This window comes from Miniopterus schreibersii (genome assembly GCF_964146895.1).
Source record: "Miniopterus schreibersii genome assembly, chromosome: 1".
NCBI lineage: Eukaryota > Metazoa > Chordata > Mammalia > Chiroptera > Miniopteridae > Miniopterus > Miniopterus schreibersii.
The window spans coordinates 133,525,903-133,534,195 of NC_138101.1; positions in this window are offsets into that span (position 1 = coordinate 133,525,903).

An 8,293-nucleotide genomic window follows, 5' to 3' on the forward strand; every position below is an offset into this window, starting at 1 on the left:
TGCAGAAGTCATTGACTATGTTACTTATTGTGCAGAATTAAAAGGCACCCTCAGTGTAGCAGCCTAAACATTTCAAGCTCATTCTCACTTGGGCTTGGATGGTTGGGGAAAAGATAATCCTTTAGACAAATGTTGCCATTTTTTCCAAAACTAATCCCTATTTTATAGGCTTCAATCTGCCCTTTGTTAACTCACTTCTAATCACATCCCCCATTAAAACACTGTCTTTGGTAGTCAGACCCAGTGAGGCCTTGGGAAAATCTTCACCACCTAATTACTCTGTAGGAAGCAAACACCATTGTCTATGTTTGAGCTATACCTAGGGAAGCTGCTGAGATGGAGTCTCATTCCTAAAAGACAATGACTCTTGGGGTTTGTTGACCCATGACCCTGGTCTTGGTGAGCCTTCTCAGAGGAGTGGGGGGCTGGGGAAAGGATATGTTGTACTGGGTAATGGGGTCAGAGAGAGACTTTGCCTCTTCACTAGCCCCCAGGGGCAGCAGATGGAGTCGGAGTGGTGCTCTTGTTGCCCACAGCCTCGGGGTGGCTGCCTCATGCCTGAACTCTGGCCCACACCAGCAGGAGGCCCAACTTGGGAAACAGCCTTGACCAACCCAAAAAAGTCTCCAAGCTGGGAGTTCTCCAGTGTATGATTTTCTTCAAAAGGAAGAGTCACAAACAAATGACAAACGCATGACTTGAATCTTGGGTGGCTAGAGCAATGCCTTTGGGGCCCAAAGGATGGTTCTTTGTACAATGAGGTCATAGGCCACATTTATAAATTACTCTCCTATAGGCAGGAGGAGGTCCTGTTTGTTCTGCTAGCTTCCATGACAGATGTGTTTCTTCCATGTAGCACAAAGCTTGGGGACTCTGGCAATCTTTCCTATGCAAAGGGTCAGATAAGGGAGATGCTGGGAATCAGGGTAGATAGGAGTGTTAAGCTGGTGTGGACATAGCTGAAGTTCTTTCCCTCGCCTGAAAGGGTCAGCAAAGGCCCAGGAAGGGTGGACATAAGGTGACTCCAAGGAGAGAAAAAATTCCTAATAAGGCCCTCAGGCCCCTTGCCTAGCTGCTGTGTGGTTTCCCTGATAGTACGTTGACAGATCCTCCTACCTGCTTGGAGATACTGGGGTGGGCCCTGCATGTTGGAGAATGGAAGTCTATGTGGGATACAAGAAAGGGAATGAGCGCAAGGACCTGGACTGAGGGGGGCTATACGGGTGTAGAATCCCTCAGTCTACCCTCTTGGACATTTTCCCTGGGATGCCTGTGCCCCAGAGAGAGCCTGTAATCAAGCCATCAAAGCTATTAAGATGATTAAGAGCTATTAAGAAACTGTGGATGAAGAATGGGGATGCAGAAAACAGACTAATGGGTCTAATGTTTTTTTCCAACCTTTCACTTCTTAGTAAAGTGCAGTCATCTGACTCCTTGTTTATTGCTAGGAAAATGATGACTCCTCTGAGAAGCTCTTAACAGTGATCATTTTGTCCCTCATTCCCTTGAATGGGGACAGGCAGGAGAAACCATGACAGAGATGGGCAGTACATCACAGACTGCTCCTTAGATAAGCATCTAGCTTCTAACCCAGTTTCACTGGTTGCCACATTTCAATTGTCAATAATATTTCTATTTTTTCAATTACAAAAGTATGACAAGATCACTTTTATTATTATTTTTTAAAAACAGGAAAAACAAACTTTTTTTACTTGATTCCTCGAGTTTATTCCCTTTCTCATTGTTGACTTGGGAAATAGCCTTTTCTCTATATGTAGTGGTTTGAAAATATGTCTACAATTATTTGATACTACTTCCTTCAAAAGCTGGAGCCTAACTCCGTCACCTTAAGTATAGGATGTACTTAGTGACTTGCTTTTAAAGCATAGAACAGGGCAGAAGGGATGGTTTGTGATGTCAGAGATTAGGACTTGAATGGTGCTGAGTCTTTCTCTTTCTCACTCTTTCAGACCACCTGCTCTGGGGGAAGCCAGCTGCTGTGTTGTGAGGACACTCACTCAGACCTACGGAGAGGCCCATCTGGTGGGGAACTGAGTCTACTGATATAGCCACATGATTACATTATTGTACTATATTCTGCCACCTGTGAGGACACAGGCTCTTTGATGTCAGGAACACATTACCCCTCAGGGTTCCTGTTCCCAGGAATGAGCAGAGGAGAGAACACATAATCTCCAGGTATATTTTTTTATTGACAAAGAGTACCCAAGGGTTTAGATAACAGCTATGGCTAGTTCAGGGCTCAGGTTATGTGGTGGCTGCTAATATTTGCTGCCCCAGTCACCCTTCAGCACTATAGGATTTATTACCTCAGCTGCTGGGGGTGCTTCTGGTAGAAAGCTCTCAAGAATCAAACCCCTTGCAAGGCTGGGCGTGGCTCAGCTGTTGGGCATTGACCTAGGATCCAGGAGATCGCAGTTCGGTTCCAGGTCAGGGCACATGCCTGGGTTGCGGGCTGAATTCGCAGTCGGGGGTGTGCAGAAGGCAGCCCATCAATGACTCTCTCATCATTGATGTTTCTATCTCTCTCTCTCCCTTCCTCTCTCTGAAATCAATAAAGATATATTTTTAAAAAAATCAACCCCCTCATGGATTTCTTTAACTGAAGAGTGCTGCCATGCCTAAGGTCATGCCCCCTTCCCAGCAGCCCACATCCAGTGATTGATTAATGAGTGATAAAGAGCCCAGCACACTCACACCAACTCAGGAGAGCTCTGAAGGGTCATTCATCTTCAGATCTCCCTACAGAGATGACTGAGGTGTTCCATTGAGACTACACTGCAGCTAAAGTTCAAGGTCTGCCCAACTCTGCTTCCCTCTCTTCCCTTTCACAGATGTTGATACCAAAAGCACTTAAAAAAAAAAAAAATATATATATATATATATATATATATATATATATATATATAATCTTTAGTGATTTCAGAGAGAGGAAGGGAGAGGGAGAGAGAGATAGAAACATAAGTGATGAGAGAGAGCCATTGATCGGCTGCCTCCTGCATGCCCCCACCGGTGATTGAGCCCACAACCCCGGCATGTACCTTGATGGGGAATCAAACTGAGATCTCCTGGATCAAAGGTCAGTGTTCAACCTCTGAGCCATGTCAGCCGGGCTGTGTGTACTTTTTGATAATATATTTTTTGCCAGGTATAAAGACAAAACTTTTTGTGAGAGTAATCAGATGTTGGAAGTCACTTTTTATACTTGAACTTTTGAGTTTTAAGTCAGTGTTTGCAGACCTGAGGTCTGCTAGAATAGTTTTTCCTTTAAAAGAAAAGGGTCTTTTGACCCTTACTTAGGTTTGCACCCACCACTCCCATGTGTCCTGGGGTCCCCAGCCTCAATAACACTTGAGGCTAAAGTCCAAAGTGGCTGTGGATGACTTAAGGCCACCTGCTTCGGGAGTCTCTGAGTGTGGGTTTTGGAGGGTGGCCAGGTAGCTCCTTGCTTCTGCCTCCTGCCTACTGTGGGGGTCAGGATTTCTAGACAGGACTCTCCTTGCAGGTGCAGAGTTCGTCCTCAGCTGGGTCCAGCCCAGCAGTTAAGCTGAGCACAGACATCGGCATGCAGGAGAAGGGACTTGTTGATTGTCCAGTCGGCTGTGTGGGGCAAGGTGAGTGCCCTCTGAGGCTCTTCACCCTGCAGTGTGACAATCGCTCATTTCTGGCACCTACTTTGGGAACCTCTCCCTGGGCAAGAAGACAGGCTTGATTTTAGATTATTTGTATCAGATTTGAGATGAGTGTGGGCTATGCTGGCTCCTTCGGGACAACATGAGATCTAGCTGGGCTGATAGGTAATTCCCAGAAAGGGGGGGAGGGAGGGCGGGGGAGGGACATTTGAGGACGGATTACCCTGGCACAGTTCCTTGCACAGACCAGAAGGTGAGTGGAGTAGAGCTGTGAACCGAGGGTCATACTGGCCAGGGACAGGCACAGCCACCCTGTAGAGAGACCTAGGGTGACTGCCAGGCCTGGTATCCAGAGGTGTGACTCATACCTGGGATGAGCCACACTCAGGCTTACAGGAGAGTGAAAGGCAGGAGGCCTAGGTGTGTCCCAGAACCATGGAGGCCTCCAGGGCCCTGAGCGTTGGCCTGGGCCTGACATCTACTTACTCCTGGCCTCCTTGGCCCCACTCCACAGGCCTGGGTCCCAGCACCCCCAACCTCATGTTGGGCCCAGATGTGGCCCCTTCCCAGCAGAGGATACCAGCAGCAGGTACACCCCAGGCACCTTCACTCAGCCTTGGTGTCTTGCCAGGTGAGATGGAAGGTGTACTCATTGTGTTCCCACATATATCTGTACCTTCTTTAGAAAAATTTCTAAGTCATTGCTGGTGTCTTCCTCCCTGGGAGTGTCCTGGGTGAGGCCTGACTCCCAGTTGCAAAGATCCAAACTCACTTTGTTAGTGTGTTCATTGGATGGGGGCTCCTGGAGGTCAGAGTGTCCAGCCCCTTCATCCTACAAGGAGGGGCTGAGGACATAGCTCTTGTAGGCCAGCCACTCTTGGGCAGCTACCACTTTCCTTCTTTAATTTTAAGAAACAATAGTTTCCAGTCTGGCATATAAGAAGCCTGGTAGTCACCAGTTAGTTTTAACAACAAAAGCTGAACAAACTGAAAAATCAGTAACTCTTAGCTCCATGAGAGAAGAGAGGTCACAGGGCACACCTCCGATACCCTCAGATTGGAGAGACTGACAGGCAGACAGAAAATCACAGCTTCTCAGAGCAGGAACCTCCAAGGGATCCTTGCTCTGTAAGTGATAGAGGCTAAGTGTGGATAGCTCATTTAAAAACTCCAAAGGGGCTCAGTCATAAGGGGCCCCCACACTTTTGTGAATTTTATTTCTTGGAGTTCTGTTAGGTTCTCACAGTAAATTTCAGAGAACAATCTCTTGTGCTTCTGGTAGGTGAGAGGAAATGAAACAATGGGCACTGTATTTGACTGTATACTTCTATTTATATATATACTTACATGTGCTTATGTATAAATGAAATTAATGATATAAGGGATGGGAAGGTGGATTTGGGATTATTTTGTTATTATAAGGTGTTCACACTACCCATGAATTAGTATAGTGTAATTCGAAAGCGAACTAGGATTAGTTGTAAATGTATATTTAAAAATCTAGGGCAACCACTTAAAACAAGTAAAAGAAAATATATAACTGATATGCTAGGAGAGAACTGATGAAAAGAGAAAAAAATTGAATCACAAAATGCTCAGTTGAGACCACAGAAGGCAGAAAAAGAGTGGAAGACAAAAATAGAAAACAAAAAGCAATGAAGAGAAAATAGTCACAAATATGATGGAATTTAATGCAACTTTGTCAATATCAACTTGAATGTCAGTGGTCTAAATGCAGTAATTAAAACACAAGAGACTGTCAGAGTGGATAAAAATATATGGCCCAGCTATATGTTGTCTATGAGAAACCTACTTTAAATATAAAGACACATAAGGATTAAAAGTAAATGGATGGAAGAAAATATACCATGGTGACACTAATCATAAGAAAGCAGGAGTAGTTAAGTTAATTCCAGACAGAGAAGACTTCAGAGCCAGGAGAGCTACCAGGAAAAAGAGGGGCACTGCATGAAGATAAAGAGGTCAGTGCTCTAAGAAGATATAATAATCCTTAATATGTATGCACTTAACCACAGAGCATCAAAAAATAACATGAGGCAAAAACAACAGAACAGCAAGGAGAAAGAGATGAATCCAATATTATTTTGAGACTTCAAAACCCGTCTGTCATAAATGGTCAGATCCAGCAGCCAGAAAGTCAGTGAAAGTATAACCTAACTCCACAGCACAGTCGATCAACTGGGTGGAATGGATATCTACAGATTCCTCCATCCAACAAAAGCAGAACCACAGCCTTCTCAAGCTCACGAACATTCACTCGGACAGACCACATTCTGGACCTTAAACACTCCTTAACAAATTTGAAAGAATAGAAATCATACAGTGTTTGCTCTCAGACCACAGTGGAATTAAACTAGAAATCCATAAGAGAAAGAAGCTGGAAAATCCCAAAATACTTGGATATTAAAACACACATCTAAATAAAACATGGGTCAAAGAAGAAATCTTGAAAGAAATTTTAAAATATTTTGAACTAAATGAAAACACAACTTAAAATGTGTGGAATGCAGCAAAAGCAGTGCATCAAGGGAAATACATAGCATTGAATGCAAATGTTAGTAAACAAGAAAGATCTAAAATCAGTAATCTAAGCTTTCACCACAGGAAACTAGAAAAAGAAGAGCAAGTCAAATCCAAAGTAAGCAGAAGAAAAAGAAATAAGAAAAACTAGAGCAGAAATCAATGAAATTGAAGTAGAGAAAAATCAATTAAACCAAAAGCTGATTCCTTAAAAGATCAGTAAAATCAATAATTCTCTAGCCAGGTTAATTAAGAAAGAAAAAGAGTACACAAATAACTAGTGTCAGAAATGAAAGAGGGGACATCACTACAGATCCTAAGGACACTGACAGGATAATAAAGGAATATTATGAGCACATCTGTGCCCACAAATTTTATGACCAAGATGAAATGGGCCAAATCCTTAAAAGATTCAATTTGCCAAAACTCAGAATGAAATAGACAATGTGAGTAGGCCTATATGTATTAAACTGAATAAACAGTGAATAACCTTCCAAAGCAGAAAGCACCAGGCCCAGATGGGTTCCCTGGTGAGTTCTACTAAACATTTTAGGAGAAATTGTGCCAATTCTCTACAATCTCCTTCAGGGGACAGAAGCAGAGGGAATATTTCTAACTCATCCTGTGAGGCCAGCATCACCCTGATACCCAAACCAGACAAACACAATACAGGAGAAGAAAACTACAGACCAATGTCTTTATGAACACAGATACAAATATCTTCAACAAAATAATAAACAGTCAAATCTGAAGGTATATGAAAAGAACTGTATGCCATGACCAAGTGAGATCTGTGTCAGGTATACAAGGCTGGTTCACATTCAAAAGTCAGTAATGAAAGGAATCCATCACATTAATAGGCCACAAAAAGAAGACCACATGATTGTCTCATTAGAGGGAGAGATAGCATTTGACAAAATCCAACACCCATTCATGAGACTCAGTGCACTAGGAATAGAGGGCATGTCCTCAGCTTCATAAAGAACATCCACAAAAACCTACAGCTAACATCTACTTAGTGCTGTGACATGATTTCCCTCTGAGATCAAGAGCAAGGAGAGACGTCTGTCACCCCTGCTCTCCAGCATTGCTCTGGAAGAGCTAGTTAAAGCAATGAGGTAAAAAAGGAAACCAAAGGTATATAGACTGAGATGGAAGAAATAAAATTGTCTTTGTTTGCAGATGATTGTCTATGTAGAAAATATCAAAGAACTGACAAAAAAATGAGCTAATAAGCAATTATAGTGAGGTTACAAGATACAAAGTCATTATACAAAAGTCAGTTACTTATATACTAATAATGAACAATTGGAACTGGAAATAAAAACAATAGTAACACGAAAACTGACACATGGATGTTTATGGCAGCTTTATGCATAATTACCAAAACTTGGAAGCAACTAAGATGTCCTTCAGCAGATGACAGATAAAGAAACCATGGTCCATCCAGACTGGAATATTCAGCACTAAAAAGAAATGAGCTATGAAGCCATGAAAAGACATGGAGGAACCTTAAATGCATGTGACTAAGTGAAAGAAGCCATCTGAACAGTCTATATACTGTCTGATTCCAACTCTGTGACACTCTGGAAAAGATAAAACTATGGAGACAATAAAAAGACCAGGGGTTCCAGGAGGGGGGGATGAACAGGTGGAGCATAGAAGATTTTAGGGCAGTGAAACTACTCTGTGTGACATTATAAAGATGGATATGTGTCATTATATGTGTTCAAACCCTAGAATGTACCACACCCATGTAAAATCTGGACTCTGGGGGATATGGTGTGTTGGTGTAGGTTCACCATCTGGTGGGGATGTTGGTGAGGAGGCTATGCATGTGGGGGCACACGGGGTATAGGGGAAATCTCTGCACCTTCCACTCAATTTTGCTGTGAACCTAAAACTGCTCTGGAAAATAGTCTATTAATAATAATAATATCATGGCTGGTGTGGCTCAGTGGTTAGACTGTCGCCACCACATGAAAGGATCATGGGTTCGATTCCTGGTCAAGGACATGTGCCTGGGTGGCAGGTTCACTCCCCAGCCCTGGTCAGGGTGCATGCAGGAGGCAACCAATCAATGTATCTCTCTCATATCA